Here is a 16,174-nt window from a genome sequence, read left to right as displayed (position 1 = left end):
AATAAAAATTTTGTAGCTTCCTGATGTCATTATAACGTAAAGTTTTGTTGATGGGACGTACACAACTGTTGATATTCATTATCAGTGATAAGATTCGCGATGGTCGAAAAATTTTCTATTTCCTAAATGAAAAGGAAATTTCCTTTTGGTAAGTAGAAAATTTTACAGCTGTACCAGGTCTTATCACTGATGATGAATGATGGCTATTGTTATAATTTTGCTACCAGAAATGTAGTTAGATAATTTTAACAGAATGGATAGTGTCATGAGAAGAGTTAATGAGATGAAAGCCAGTAAAAATGAAATATTGGTAATGGGATGAAGTCGAATTAAAGCATGTTATGTTAAGACAATTAGATTAAAAAACTGTGATATGAGTCATTGAAGGTAGTAGCTGAGTTTTACTATTTGATGAGCAAAATAATTAATGATAGCTGAATTAAAGCGGATATAAAATACAGATTGACAACAACTGTTTCTATGGAATGAGAACTTTTTAACATGTTCTATAACATGAAATGGTAGCAAAGTGTTTGCCTGGACAGCTTTGTAAACACGGAGGATATACAGTGCAGACGAGAAGAGAATACAGTCTTTTGAAGCGTGGCGCTACAGAAGAGTGCACAAGATTAGACATGTGGAACGGATAACCAAAGAAGAAGTACTGAACCGAACGGAGGAGAAAAGAAAATTACTGCAGTAAAAGAGCACATCCTTCGACAGCACATCCTAAGAAATGAAAGGGCAGTTCATTTGATAATGCATGGACATGTGAGAATACGTAGGTAGAGGAAGTCCAAAGATTGACCATAGAAAGGAGGTGTGTCGCAGTAATTAACGCGGAGATGAAGATGTCTGCGTAGAATAGCCCAAAGTGGGAAGGTGCAACTCATGAATCTTCCAAATGAAGACCAGAAGCACGTTATCATGCCAAATGGCTGACATCTATTAAACTTAGCAGTACATCCTCCTGTAGAAATAAACACTAAAGAACAAAAACGATGTAAAATACTAAACAAATACAACTATGCAGACAGAGGCAGCGTAATCGCTGATAACATTCTCCCAAAAGATTCAGCTTGTTCGTAAAATATTAGTTTCAGTGATTCAAATACTGTACACTACAGAATTTTGTAAATCCATAAGGGAGAGTTGTGAAGAAAAGGATTTCCACCTTTTATGTGAAAACTCTTAAAGCTTTTAAATAGAACGAATATTATTGGCATTCTACATCTTTATGTTTCATGTATACATATTTGTTTTGAACATTGCCACCCTGGCGATGAACTCATTTCTTCCAACGAAAGAACTCTTTGTTGATACTGTCACTGTAGGATGTGTGAATTAGTTAACGGAACGACAATATCACCAATATTTACAACACTTCATCGCTATCAAAATGAATACCTTGAAGATATTCTTTAACTTTTCGAAAGAAGTGAAGGAATGGGACAAGTCGAAATGGAGGATGACCGATGACATCGAACCCAAGACATCGGATTGTTGCAGTTGTCACAGTGCTCGTGTGTGGGCTGGCATTATCATACTGAAGGAGAGGATGCTTCATGCGTGGACCACCTCTTTGAATTAGATTACAGTTCGCCTTTTCTCAGGCACCGAAACCGTTACGTTACACACCGCCATTTTACACCATGCAATTCCATGTCCTCTACTGGCAGAGAGCTGCATATATGTAGAAATGAAGAAGGACGATGTAGAATGTCAATAACGTAAGTTTTATATAAAAATAATCAAGAATTTTGGCAAAAAAATTGCGGAGGAATAATTTTCAGCACGGCCTCGTATGTCACTTAGGGTTCGAAAATGCAGAATAAAGTGGGTCAAGCGCTCAAACAAAACATGACAAAGCGAAAGGGGTAGTGGTATTTCAAAACCCTTTGCTCTAATGTAGTAAAGAAACAACGACAGTCGACCGTGGTGTGAAGAAACTGCTCTAACGCCATACTGAAGTGACGTAATATCAAAAGAAAAATGAAGTAGTAGATAACAGTCACGTATTATTTGTTCACAGTAGCCATCAGTGAAGAACAGTGCATGGAATGCACCTTCCTTGTACCACAATCCTACATTAACGTGAAGTAATTAGCAAAAAATACATAGCATGACAGTTCATTGCCATAGCCCTGTACACTATGGGGTACCTCCCAAAACAGTGTCTGGTCGCCTTCTCCCCGTCGTAGTGGAGCAGTTGGACGGCGCAAATACTAGAAAACTCGTTGGTAATCCCTTGCAGAAATATCCAGCCATGTTGCCCCTATAGCGTCCATAACTGTGAAAGTGTTTCTGGTGCAGGATTTTGTGCACGAACTGAACTCCAGCTTATTCCCCATGGATGTTCAGTGGAGCTCACGTCGGGCTACGAGGATGACCAAATCATTCGCTCGAATTGATTATCATGTTCTTCAAACCAACTGCATTTAGTTGTGGCCCGGAGACATGTGCACTGTGATCCGTTAGGGTTTTGGAAAATGTAGTACATTCGACCATTATAAAGTACCTCGAAGAAAACGAATTATTGACACATAGTCAGCGTGGATTCAGAAAATATCGTTCCTTGGAAACACAACTAGCTCTTTATACTCATGAAATGATGAGTGCTATCCACAGGGGATGTCAAATAGTTTCTGCTTTTTTTTCCATTTCCAGGAGGTTTCGACACCGTTCCTCACAAGCGTCTTCTAACCAAACTGCGAGCCTATGGAATATCGCCTCAGTTGTGCGACTGTATTCATGATTTCCGGTCAGAAAGGTCACAGTTCTTAGTGATAGACGGAAAGTCACCGTGTAGAATAAAAGTAATATCCGGCGTTCCCCAAGGAAGTGTTATTTTCTCTCAATTGCTCCTGATCTATATTAACGACATAGGAGACAATCGGAGTAGCCGTCCTAGATTCTTTGCAGGTGATGTTGTCAGATGACCTAAACGAATTGCAAAATGATTTAGATAAGATATCTGTAGGATGTGAAAAGTAGCAAATGACCTTGAATTAAGAAAAGTGTGAAGTTATTCACATGGGTGTTAAAAGAAATCCGCTAAATTTTGGTCACACGATAAGTCACACAAATCTCAAGACTGTAAATTCAACTAAACACTTAGGGATTATAATTACAAATAACTTAGCTGGAACCATCACATAGATAATGTTTTGGGCACAGCAGACTAAAGACCCCGATTCATTGACAGAGCACATAGTCGGGGCAACAGGTCTACTAAAGGGGCCAGCCGGTGTGGCCGTGCTGTTCTAGGCGCTTCAGCCTGGAACCGCTTGACCGCTACGGTCACAGGTTCGAATCCTGCCTCGGGCATGGATGTGTGTGATGTCCTTAGGTTACTTACGTTTAATTAGTTCTAAGTTCTAGGCGACTGATGACCTTAGAAATTAAGTCGCATAGTGCTCTGAGTCATTTCTACTAAAGGGACTGTTTACTCCACAATTGTCAGCCCTATCCTGGAGTATTGCTATGTGGTGTGGGATCCTTACCAGGTGGGACTAACGGATGACATCGATGACGGTCACAGGTTCGAATCCTGCCTCGGGCATGGATGTGTGTGATGTCCTTAGGTTACTTACGTTTAATTAGTTCTAAGTTCTAGGCGACTGATGACCTTAGAAATTAAGTCGCATAGTGCTCTGAGTCATTTCTACTAAAGGGACTGTTTACTCCACAATTGTCAGCCCTATCCTGGAGTATTGCTATGTGGTGTGGGATCCTTACCAGGTGGGACTAACGGATGACATCGAAAAAGTACAAAGCAAGGCAGTTCGTTTTGTATTATCGCGAAATAGGGGAAGTAGTGCCACAGACATGATACGAGAAATGGAGTGGCAATCATTAAGACAAAGGCCTTTTTCGGTGCAACGCGATCGTCTCATGAAATTTCAATCATCACTTTTCTCCTCCGTTTGTGAAAACATTCTGTTGGCATCCATGATCATCTCGATAAAATAAGAGAAATCAGGGTTTGCGCAGAAAAATTAAATGCTCGTTTTTACCGCGCGCCGTTTGAGAGTGGAACGGTAGAGAGACAGCTGGAAGGTGGTTCATTGAACCCTCTGCCAGGCACTTTATTGTGAATAGCGGATTAATCACAAAGATGTAGATGTAGATCCATAAAACATTCCACTGTTGTTTGGGAACATGAAGTCCATGAATGGTTGTAAATGGTTTCCAAGTAGAGGAAATTAACAATTTTCAGTGAACAGTCGTTTCAATTGCACCGGAGGACCCAGTCCATTCCATGTAAACATAGCCCACACCATTATGGAGGAACCACCATCCTGCACAGTGCCTTGTTGACAACCCGGTTCTATGGGTTCGTGAGGTCTGCCCGGCACTCAAACGCTACCATCATCTCTTACCAACTGAAATAGTGACTTATCTGACTAGGCCAAGGTTTTCAGTCGTCCAGACGTCCAGGCATCCTGTCCTCCAACCAATATGGTCTGCTCGCATCTCATGGTCGTGCGGTAGCGTTCTCGCTTCCCACGCCCGGGTTCCCGGGTTCGATTCCTGGCGGGGTCAGGGATTTTGTCTGCCTCGTGATGGCTGGGTGTTGTGTGATGTCCTTAGGTTGGTTAGGTTTAAGTAGTTCTAAGTTCTAGGGGACTAATGACCATAATGCTCAGAGCCAACCAATGTGGTCTCAAGTGCAGTAGAGGTGCTGCAGGTGATGTCGTACTGTTAGTAAGGGCACTTGCATCCGTATTCTGCTGCCACAATATTTTAACTTTAAGTTTTGCTTAGCGGTTACTTTCATTGTATGTCCAAAATTGATTTTTATGGTTATTTCCCGCACTGTTGCTAGTTTGTTAGCACTGACGGATCCACGCCATTGCTCTCGGTCGTTAAGTGAACGGCCACTGCGTTGTCTATTGTAATAGATTAATAACTGAAATTTGGTATTCTTGGCACTGTGGATCCCGGAATATTGAATTCGCTGATGAATTACGAAATAGAAAATCCCATGCGTCTAGCTCCAACTATGATTCCGCTTTAAAAGTCTCTTAGTACCAGTTCTGCGGCCATAATCACGTCGGAAACCTTTTGAAATGAATCACCTGAGTACAAAAGAATGCCTCTGATACCTTGTTTACATGATACTACCGTCATCTGTGTATGTGCATGTTGCTATCCCACAGTTTATGTCACCTCCGCGTATTCCCGAAAGTTCTTTGCGAGACCCTGTCTGCTCTGAATTCAGCCGTTGTCATGCTATTCGTCAGAGGTGCTGTAATAGGGGATACTACCAGAAAACGGCTCACAGGAGAGAAGTATTGCCCATATGAAGGTGTGAGCATGGGTCCTGAATCATCCCTCGATAGCTCAGTCGATACGAGCATTTCCGGCGAAAGTCAAGGTCCCAGGTGTGAGTGTCGATGCAGCGATCGTTAATCTGTTTAGAAGTAATATGCCCAGGCGAAAGAAACCTCTGAGACTGATGTAATATCATGGGCAACAAGGGACCCGTCAGGAGTGCCACAGGAAAGTGTGATGTCCACGTTCATTTTCTCTGTATTACTAAACTGTCCGACGGAGAGGGTGAACAACATTCTATGACTGTTTGCTGATGATGCAGTAGTGTATGGGAAAGTGACTCCACTGATTGACGTTTGAATACGGTAGTTGTCGTGTGCTGCTTGACAATGTGATGTCAGTTAAATATCTAGTTGTATGAAATGGAACGAGGAAGAAAGATCGGTAGTAGGGTAGAAGAATGATCGAATTCAGTTTAGTGGGAAAGTTTTGGGAAACTATAGCTCAGATACATACATAACAGATGGCGCGTATAACGCTAGTGAGACTCCATCGTTGAATATGTAAATCCACATATTGAATATGTAAACCCATATATTTGAAGACAATGTTGTTGTCGCCTCATGGATATACACTGAGGAGACAGAAGTCATGGTAGGGATTTGAACATAAACACATGACGGTAATATCGCGTACATGAGGTATTAAAGGGCTGTGCATTGGCGGAGTTATTTGTACTCATGTGATTCATGGGAAAAAGCTGTGATTATGGTCACTCGACGAGAATTAACAGACTTATAACGCGGCATAGTAGTTATACCATTTTGGAAATTATTGCGAATTCAGTATTTGGGGATCCACATTACCTCTCACAATGGACAGCGCAGTGCCACCCCTCCCCCCGGCATTCACTTAACGACCGAAGGCATGGACGTTAGCCTAGAGTTGTCAGTGTTAATAAACTGGCAGCACTGCACGAAATAACCACAGAAATGAATGTGGGACATCCGATGAATGTATCCATTAGGAGGCGTTAATGGGCTATGGTAGCAGTCGACTGACGTGAATGCCTTTGCTAACAGCACGTCAGCACCTGCAGTGACTATCCTCGGCTCGTGACCATATCAGCTGGACCCTAAGTGATCCAAAAACTGTGGTCTGGTTTCATGAGTTCCTGTTTCAGCCAGTAAGATCTGTGGTAACCATGGACCCAAGTTGTCAACAAGCAGCTGTGCAAGCTGGTGGTGTCTCCATATTGGTATGGGCGGTTTTGTTATGGAATCGACGGGGTCCTCTGGTCCAACTGAACCGATCATTGACTGGAAATGGTTATTTTCGGCTACTTGGAAAACATTTGTAAGTATTCACGGACTTCATGTTCACTGGGCCACGGTGAAGGTATCATAGATAAAATTGTTACCAAATAATTATTCAATAAGCCTGCATCTGACTGCGTCTAAGAACTTGTTTTGTACACTCCTCCATTTTGCCAGGAATGAAACATGTTTTGATCAGCAATCAAGTTTAAGAGAATAGTGCAGTTTGTGCAATGGCATTAAGATGGTTCTGAAAGATTTACTTTTGACCCTGATGTTTATTTAATGAAATTATATCTTGACTTGAATAATGCCAGTTGTGGAAAGGTATAATATTATTTATTTGAAATAACTTTGCTCTGATAACTTTAGTTATACCAAATCGATTTCAAACAATGAACTGCACATATACCAGGTGATCAAAAAGTCAGTATAAATTTGAAAACTGAATAAATCACGGAATAGTGTAGATAGAGAGGTACACACATGTTTCGAATGACATGGCGTTTTATTAGAACAAAAAAAAATAAATACAAAAGTTCAGAAAATGTCCGACAGATGGCGCTTCATCTGATCAGAATAGCAATATTTAACATAACAAAGTAAGACAAAGCAAAGATGATGTTCTTTACATAAAATGCTCAATATGTCCACCATCATTCCTCAACAATAGCTATAGTCAAGGAATAATGTTGTGAACAGCACTGTAAAGTATGTGCGGAGTTATGGTGAGGCATTGGCGTCGGATGTTGTCTTTCAGCATCCCTAGAGGTGTCGGTTGATCACAATACACTTGCGACTTCAGGTAACCCCAAAGCCAATAATTGCATGGACTGAGATCTGGGGACCTGGGAGGCCAAGCATGAGGAAAGTTGTGGCTGAGCACACGATCATCACCAAACGACGCGCGCAAGACATCTTTCACGGGCTATCTGTCGGACTTTTTGTGAACTTTTTTTGTTCTAATAAAACCCCATGTCATTCCAAGCATGTGTGTCAATTTTTACCCCTCTGTCTACAATAATCCGTGATTTATTAAGTTATCAAATTTATACTGACTTTTTGATCACCCTGAATATTGCATAGAGGCCTCATTTTCTTTACGTTCTTTCATTTGGTGGGTAACTTTACTTTACTCCTCATTTTCATATTCAATACAAAAAAAGGATGTGGAATATAATTCAGTGTGTTAGATTTAAACACAACCATAAATTTACAAAACGCTTACTATGCCAAAACTTGGACATACCAATCCTAACTCTGAACATTATCTAACAAAACCAGTTTGAAATCATTATACAGCTTCTCCCATTAAAGTGCTAAAGTCCGCTCAGTACAGATAAACTGCGTAGCGCAAATCCTACCTTAAGGCTGTCACCACACGTCTGCTTCCTCCGGGCACCTAGTTGCGACTGCCGAGTTTTCTTACTGCGTGCGCCCGGCCCTCTTAACCACCAACGATCCTCCTACTCAAAGATATTATACTCATTCCACCTTGCGGTTGGCCACTATCAACTTTATTTTCTGGATGTACCCTGATCAGACCTTAGCACATACCTTTCAACAGTTATTCACGACTGGTTTGAAGAGCCTTCTGAAAAATTCGAGCGGTTGTTTCGGCCACCCAGATCGCAAGGCATGAATCCCATCGCATGTATGTAATCGAGAGATCAGTTAATGCACAAAATCCCACACTGAAAACAATTTCGCAGTTGTGGGAGGCTATAAGGGCAGCATTGCGCAGTATTCCTGCAGGGAATAACGAACTGACACGGAACGTTACTTGCATGGGATGAAACCCTTCAAGTTAGCATTCAGAAGCTGCTTTCTTCCATATCACAACGGATATCAAAGTGTTTTCGCGTCTATGGTGACACCCACTCATGTCGATGATGGGCATCTGTTCTGACTGGAACGAAAGCTGAACCATTTAATTCCCGTTGTGTAATGAACATTGTCACACACTTTTACAAATATCGGATTGCTGCTTCATGGCGTAACACTTTCCATTTCCGATACTGTATAAAAAGCGGGCAGGTAGGTTAGATAATTTAAAAAGAGAAATGGATAGGTTAAATTTATATATAGTGGGGATTAGTGAAGTTCGGTGGCAGGAGGAACAAGACCTCTGGTCAGGTAAATACAGGGTTATAAATACAAAATCAAACAGGGGTGATGGAGGAGTAGGTTTAAAAAAGAATAAAAAATAGGAGTGCAGGTAAGCTACTACAAACAGCATAGTGAATGGACTATTGTGGCCATGATCGACACGAAGCCCACGTCTACCACAGTAGTACAAATTTATATACAGCCTAGCTCCGCAGATGACGAAGAGATTGATGAAATGTATGATTAGATAAAAGAAATTATTCAGATAGTGAAGGGAGACGAAAAATCAATAGTCATGGGTGACTGAAATTCGACAGTAGGAAATCAAGAGAAGGAAACGTAGGAGGTGAATGTGGAATGGGGGTAAGGAATGAAATAGGAAGCCACCTGGTAGAGTTTTGCACAGAGCATAACTTCTACATCTACATCTACATTGATACACTGCTAATCACATACAAGTACGTGGCAGAGGGTTCATCGAATCACCTTCACAATTCTTTGTTATTCCTATCTCGTATACCGCGCGGAAAGAATGAACACCTATATCTTTCCGTACGAGCTCTGATTTCCCTTTTCTTATCGTGGTGATCGTTCCTCCCTATGTAGTTCGGTGTCAACAAAATATTTTCGCATTCGGAGGAGAAAGCTGGTGTTTGGAATTTCGTGAGAAGATTCCGTTGCAACGAGAAGCGCCTTTCTTTTAATGATTTCCAACCCAAATCCTCTATCATTTCTGTGACACTCTCTCCCATATTTCGCGATAATACAAAAAGTGCTGCTTTTCTTTGAACTTTTACGATGTACTCCGTCAGTCCTGTCTGGTAAGGATCCATAACCGCGCAGCAGTATTCTGAAAGAGGACGGGCAAGCGTAGTCTCCTTAGTAGGTCTGTTACATTTTCTAAGTGTCCTGCCAATAAAACGCAGTCTTTGGTTAGCCTTCCCCACAACATTTTCTATGTGTTCCTTCCAATTGAAGGTGGTCCTAATTGTAATACCTAGGTATTTAGTTGAATTTACGGCTTTTAGATTAGACTGACTTATCGTGTAATCGAAGTTTAACTAGTTGCTTTTGGCACTCATGTGCATGACCTCAAACTTTTCGTTATTTAGGGTGAATTGCCACTTTTTGCACGAATTAGATATCTTTCCTAAATCGTTTTCCAGTTTGTTGTGATCTTCTGATGACTTTATAAGTCGATAAACAACTGCATCATCTGCAAACAACCGAAGACGGCTGCTCAGATTGTCTCCAAAAATAGTTTATATAAATAAGGAACAGCAACGGGCCTATAACACTACCTTGGGGAACGCCAGAAATCACATCTGTTTCATTCGAAGACTCTCTGTCAGTTACTGCGAACTGTGACCTCTCTGAAAGGAAATCACAAATCCAGTCACATAACTGAGACGATATTCCGTAAGCACGCAGTTTCACTAAGAGCCGTTTATGTGTCAAAAGCCTTCCAGAAATCCAGAAATAAGGACTCGATCTGATATCCCTTGTCAATAGCACTCAACACTTCGTGTGAATAAAGAGCTAGTTGTGTTTCACAGGAACGATGTTTTCTAAACCCATGTTGACTGTGTGTCAATAGCTAACACTTCGTTCAAGAATATGGAAAGAAGGTTGTACACAGGGAAGAGGCCTGGAGATGCTGGAAGGTTTCAAATAGATTACATAATGGTGAGACAGAGATTTATGGACAAGGTTTTAAATTGTAAGACGTTTCCAGGAGCAGATGTAGACTCTGACCACAATCTATTGGTCATGAATTGTAGATTAAAACTGAAGAAACTGCAAAAATGTGGGAATTAAAGAAGATGGGATCTGGATAAAATGACAGAACCAGAGGTTGTAGAGAGTTTCAGGGAGGGCATTAGGGAACGATTGACAAGAATGGGGAAAGAAATACAGTAGAAGAACACTGGGTGGCTTTGAGAGATGAAATAGTGAAGGTAGCAGAGGATCCAGTAGGTAAAAAGATGAGGGATACTGGAAATACTTGGATAACAGTAGATATATTGAATTTAACTGATGAAAGGAGAAAATATAAAAATGCAGTAGATAAAGCAGGCAAAAAGGAATACAAACGTCTCAAAAATGAGATCGACAGGAAGTCCAAAATGTCTAAGCTGGGATGGCTAGAGGACAAATGCTAGGATGTAGTGGCATTTTTCACTAGGGGTAAGATAGACACTGCGTACAGGAAAATTAAAGAGACCTTTGCAGAACCACTTGTATGAACATCAAGAGCTCAGATGGAAACCCACTTCTAAGCAACGAAGGGTAATCAGAAAGCTGGAATGAGTACATAGAGGGTATATACAAAGGCAAAAGTGGAAGGAGTACATAGAGGGTGTATACAAGGGCGATGTACTTGAGGACATAATTATGGAAATGGAAGAGGATGTAGATGAAGATGAAATGGGAGATATGACACTGCGTAATGAGTTTGACAGAGCACCTAAGTCGAAACAAGGTCCCGGCAGTAGACAACATTCCATTATAACTACTGACTGCCTTGGGGGAGCCAGCCCTGACAAAACTCTACCATATTTTGAGCAAGAGGTATGAGACAGCTGAAATACATTCAGACTACCAATCCCAAGGAAAGCGGATGTTGACAGATGTGAAAATTACGGAACTTTCAGTTTAATAAGTCACGGCTGCAAAATACGAATACGAATTCCTTACAGACGAATGGAAAAACAGGTAGAAGCCGACCTCGGGGAAGAGCAATTCGGATTCTGTAGAAATGTTGGAACACATGAGGTAATACTGACCCTACGACTTATCTTAGAAGATAGATTAAAAAAAGATAAAACTACGTTTCTAGCATTTGTAGACTTAGGGAAAGCTTTTCACAATGCTGACTGCAATGCTCTGTTACAAATTCTGAACGTGGAAGGAGTAGAATACAGGGAGAGAAAAGCTATTTACAGTTTTTACAGAAACGAGATACCAGTTATAAGAGTCGAGGAGCAAGAAAGGGAAGCGGTGGTTGGGAAGGGAGTGAGACAGGGTTGCAGCCTATCCCCGATGTACTTGGTACAAATGGCTCTGAGCACTATGGGACTTACCTGCTGAGGTCAGCAGTCACCTAGAACTTAGAACTACTTAAACCTAACTAACCTAATGACATCACACACATCCATGCCAGAGGGAGGATTCGAACCTGCGACCGTAGCGGTCGCGCGGTTCTATACTGCAGCGCCTTGAACCTCTCGGCGACTCCGACCGGCCCCCAATGTTATTCAGTCTGTATACTGAGCAAGCAGTAAAGCAAACAAAAGAAGAATTCAGAGTAGGAATTAAAATCCATGGTGAAGAAATAAAAACTTCGAGGTTCGCCGATGACATTGTAATTCTGTCAGAGACAGCAAACGGCCAGGAAGAGCAGTTGAACGAAATGGACAGTGTCTTGAAAGGAGGATAAAATGAACATGAACAAAAGCGAAACGAGTATAATGGAATGTAGTCGAATTAAATCGGGCAATGCTGAGGGAATTAGATTAGGAAATGAGACACATAAAGTAGTAAATGAGTTTTGCTACTTGGGGACCAAAATAACAGATGATGGACGAAGTAGACTGGCAATGTCAAGGAAAACGTTTCTGAAGAAGAGAAATTTTTTACATCGAGTATAAGTTCAAGAGTCAGGAAGTCGTTTCTGACAGTATTTGTATGGAGTGTAGCCATGCATGGAAGTGAAACGTGGATGATAAGTAGTTTGGACAAGAAGAGAATAGAAGCTTTCGATATGTGGCGGTATAGAAGAATGCTGTAGATAGGTATCACATAATTAATGAGAAGGTATTGTGCAGAATTGGGGAGGAGAGAAATATGTGGCACAACTTGACTAGAAGAAGGAATCGGTTGGTAGGACATGTTCTGAGGCATCAAGGGATCACCAATTTAGTACTGGAGGGCAGCGTGGAGGGTAAAAAACGTACAGGGAGACCAAGAGAACAATTCACTAAGCAGATTCAGATGGATGTAGGTTGCAGTAGGTACTGGGAGATGAGTAGCATGGAGAACTGCATCAAACCAGTCTCTGAACTGGAGATCACAGCAACAACAACATAAAAAGCGTCACTGTAGATGTGCTTCCTTCACAGTGGTGGTATATCTTATACATAGCCAGCCGTTGTGTCTGAGTGGTTCTAGGCACTTCGGTCTGGAACCGCGCGACCGCTACGGTCGCAGGTTCGAGTCCTGCCTCTTGTATGGATGTGTGTGACGTCCTTAGGTTAGTCAGGTTTAAGTAGTTCTAAGTTTTAGAGGACTGATGACCTCAGATGTTAAGTCCCATAGCGCTCAAAATCATTTTAACTATTTGTTCTTATACAAAAACACGAGCTCTCTCTCACGAATATTGACACTACACAAAAGCACCAGTGGTCTTAAGCCGGATGTAATTTTAAGGCACAAATTTGTAACACGCCCGGAAGTGCGAATGGGTGGGGGGATGTAAACTGACTTCTCTCCACACCACGTACCTGGTAATAGCGCGGCGGTCGTACTGTTCTGCTTTACACTGCTTGTGGGTTGCCTGAAATTATCTATCGAAATATGCAAGCGGGTTAAGGGGGGCCACTCAATGTTAAAACGACACACTGTCGTATGTCTGGTACGAACATCTATATTCTGAGATGATATGGATACCACAGGTTGCACTGTTCACACTCTAAATCGTAAATGTTTATCCCAATTAACAATTTTGATGATTAACAGTCCAAAATATAATTCAGACGAGCGTACGCGCAACCGACACGGTGCGGGTGATTGTTGATGATGCGGAAGCCGAATGATCGAACGAAAGTTCTTACACTGTAATTGCTATTATGGGAGGTCATATGGGTTCTTTCAGGGCTGCTCGACAGTTCAACGTGCCACAGACAACGATTGAACGACATGTGGCAAAGAAAAATGCGAATCCTGGCTATACAGTTGTGAAATGGTTAGGACCAATCACTAGTGTGTTTACCCCAGAACAGGAGGCTGAACTTACTTAACTTACTTAACACAGATGGCAGGACAGTATTTTGGCCTAACACTTAAAGAACTTTGTGAACTTGCTTTTCAGCTAGCTGAACGGAACAACATCAAACAGCCAATTAATAATGCAGCCAAATCTGCTGGAAGAGATTGGTTGAATGGGTTTCTTGCACGAAATCCTACCTCAACAATACGAAACCCCGAGGCCACATCAGTCGCACGAGCAATGGGGTTTAATCGATTTGCTGTAGATCGGTTTTTCGATCTGTTAGAAAGTGTACTATATGAAAGTAAGAGAACTAAATAAAACAAACACCTGATTCTACAATTCGCAGAACCATGTTTCGAAACCTTATCGTCACATGATATCGTTATTCCAGTCCTTATTTAAGCTTTAGGGATGAATTCATGCTAATTCCCCATCTTACCCCGCATATGGGGCAAGACGGGGAATTGGTAGTTTATGTTTCAAATCGAGATATTTCTAACCAAATGTAACAAGTTTGCAGGTTTCATTGCATGCTATTGTAATTCAATGGTTAAGTAAACAAATGATAATCAAATCTACTTGAATTTGTTTATTTTTGTCCCTTTTGTAAGGGTTTAAAGTTAGCTTCCCCATCTTGCCCCGCCTTCCCCTACTTTTAACTATGATAGGCGAAAGGGCATCATGGATGGCCAGCTTCATACCTGTATTTTACGAACGTAACTTATTAAACATGAATAAGAGCTTCCTTTTTTCATATTATCTTATTACAAGTACCATCGGATTTGTTTTAAAGTACTTATTAACTGTATAATTTGTATTCAGCGTTTTCATAGATAATTACCATCAGCTCTGCCGTAGTGTTATCACTGGCAGTCGTGCAACTACTTCACGAAACGACAAACATATTTGTCATTGTTGCCTTGAATTGTGATTTACCTTTGGCGACTACAGCCTAGCGTGCTTACTGTAACCGGGAATGTTCGTCGAGTTAAAGTTATACATGATCTAGCCTTACTGAAACGCCCTAATCTGTGCCTGTCATACAATCTGGGACAAACATTACGAATGCAAAATACATTTCTGGACACACGGATGTGTGTATACCAGGATGTGTCATAAATTCATGATTGTTATTACTCAGTGTTCGGTTCATTTTTAAAGACGTCTTGTCTTCGTTACGAGAAGTACCCTAATTCCAACAGCAAACTTATTCTAAATACTGTCATTACTTAAAACCATTAAAGTGCGAATGTTTTGTATAGGTCGACTAGTTTCTTTAGATTTTGATGAAATCTAGGGAGTGAAGATTCTGTTTTATAGGGTGCGTGTACCAAAATTTAAAATTCCTCAGATTCCCCCAAATAAACATACCTTCAAGGGCTGGTGCAACGTCTGACATTTTCAAGAGTAATTTGTGATGCAGATTGTGTACATGATACATGTTATCGCTTTATCCTTTTTTTAAGTTGAGCAATAAAAAGAGATCCTATTGCATCCAAAAACTTGCCCTCCACCATTGTACCGGCAATCAACCCTAATTTTGAAGGACAACATTTTCTATTTTGACTGTCAGTTTAATTTGTGTCACAAGGAGTTGTTTACATAGAACTCCTCCCGAACAGGCCATGCAGGCCCAAAGGTACTGCCCAGCCGCCATGTCATCCTCAGCCCACAGGCGTCACTGGATGCGGATATGGAGGGGCATGTTGTCGGAACACCACTCTCTGGGCTGTAGTATACATAGAAAAGGCTGTTAATTACAGCGAAACACATACTATTAAATGAATATCGTTCTAACGTGAAATATAGGTCACAATTACACGTAATATGAGCCACAGTTACCTACATACAACCGGAAAATTTAAATATCTTCTGTCATACCGAAACGTGTCAAGTTTGATCTGTTTCGCTTCATTATGATACATTTTCAGGGGTAGTTTCAAATTGGCTCCATTGAGTTCTACCATTCGTTGGTGAATTTTGCGTGCCCACTAGCGAAAGATGTCGATAAGACATCAAGATATGGTGAATTTGGTAATGAAAGAAGTGTGGGAGGCAAAAGTTGTAGACGGAGACCAATGCTTGGCCACAGTAAGCAGGTTTAAACAGATGTAGATTGTGGTGTCACCGCCAGACACCACACTTGCTAGGTGGTAGCCTTTAAATCGGCCGCGGTCCGGTAGTATACGTCGGACCCGCGTGTCGCCACTATCAGTGATTGCAGACCGAGCGCCGCCACACGGCAGGTCTAGAGAGACTTCCTAGCACTTGCCCCAGTTGTACAGCCGACTTTGCTAGCGATGGTTCACTGACTTCTACGCTCTCATTTGCCGAGACGATAGTTAGCATAGCCTTCAGCTACGTTATTTGCTACGACCTAGCAAGGCGCCATTATCAGTTTCTATTGATATTGTAAATCATTTAATGTCCAGAGCGACGTTCGTCATTAGTGGATTAAAGTTAAGCATTCCACCAGCTACGT

General features: G+C 41.4%; 1 protein-coding gene across 1 annotated transcript in view; it reads right to left on the bottom strand.

Moving 5' to 3' along the window:
* Nucleotides 1-16,174, bottom strand: part of LOC126285233 (multiple epidermal growth factor-like domains protein 10) — a 205,310-nt gene that overhangs the window by 75,620 nt on the left and 113,516 nt on the right. The window lies entirely within an intron of this gene.

Source organism: Schistocerca gregaria, chromosome 8 (assembly GCF_023897955.1).
Source record: "Schistocerca gregaria isolate iqSchGreg1 chromosome 8, iqSchGreg1.2, whole genome shotgun sequence".
NCBI classification, from domain to species: Eukaryota; Metazoa; Arthropoda; class Insecta; order Orthoptera; family Acrididae; genus Schistocerca; species Schistocerca gregaria.
Note: the sequence above shows the minus strand (reverse complement) of the source record. Positions and strands in the feature narration are given on the sequence as shown.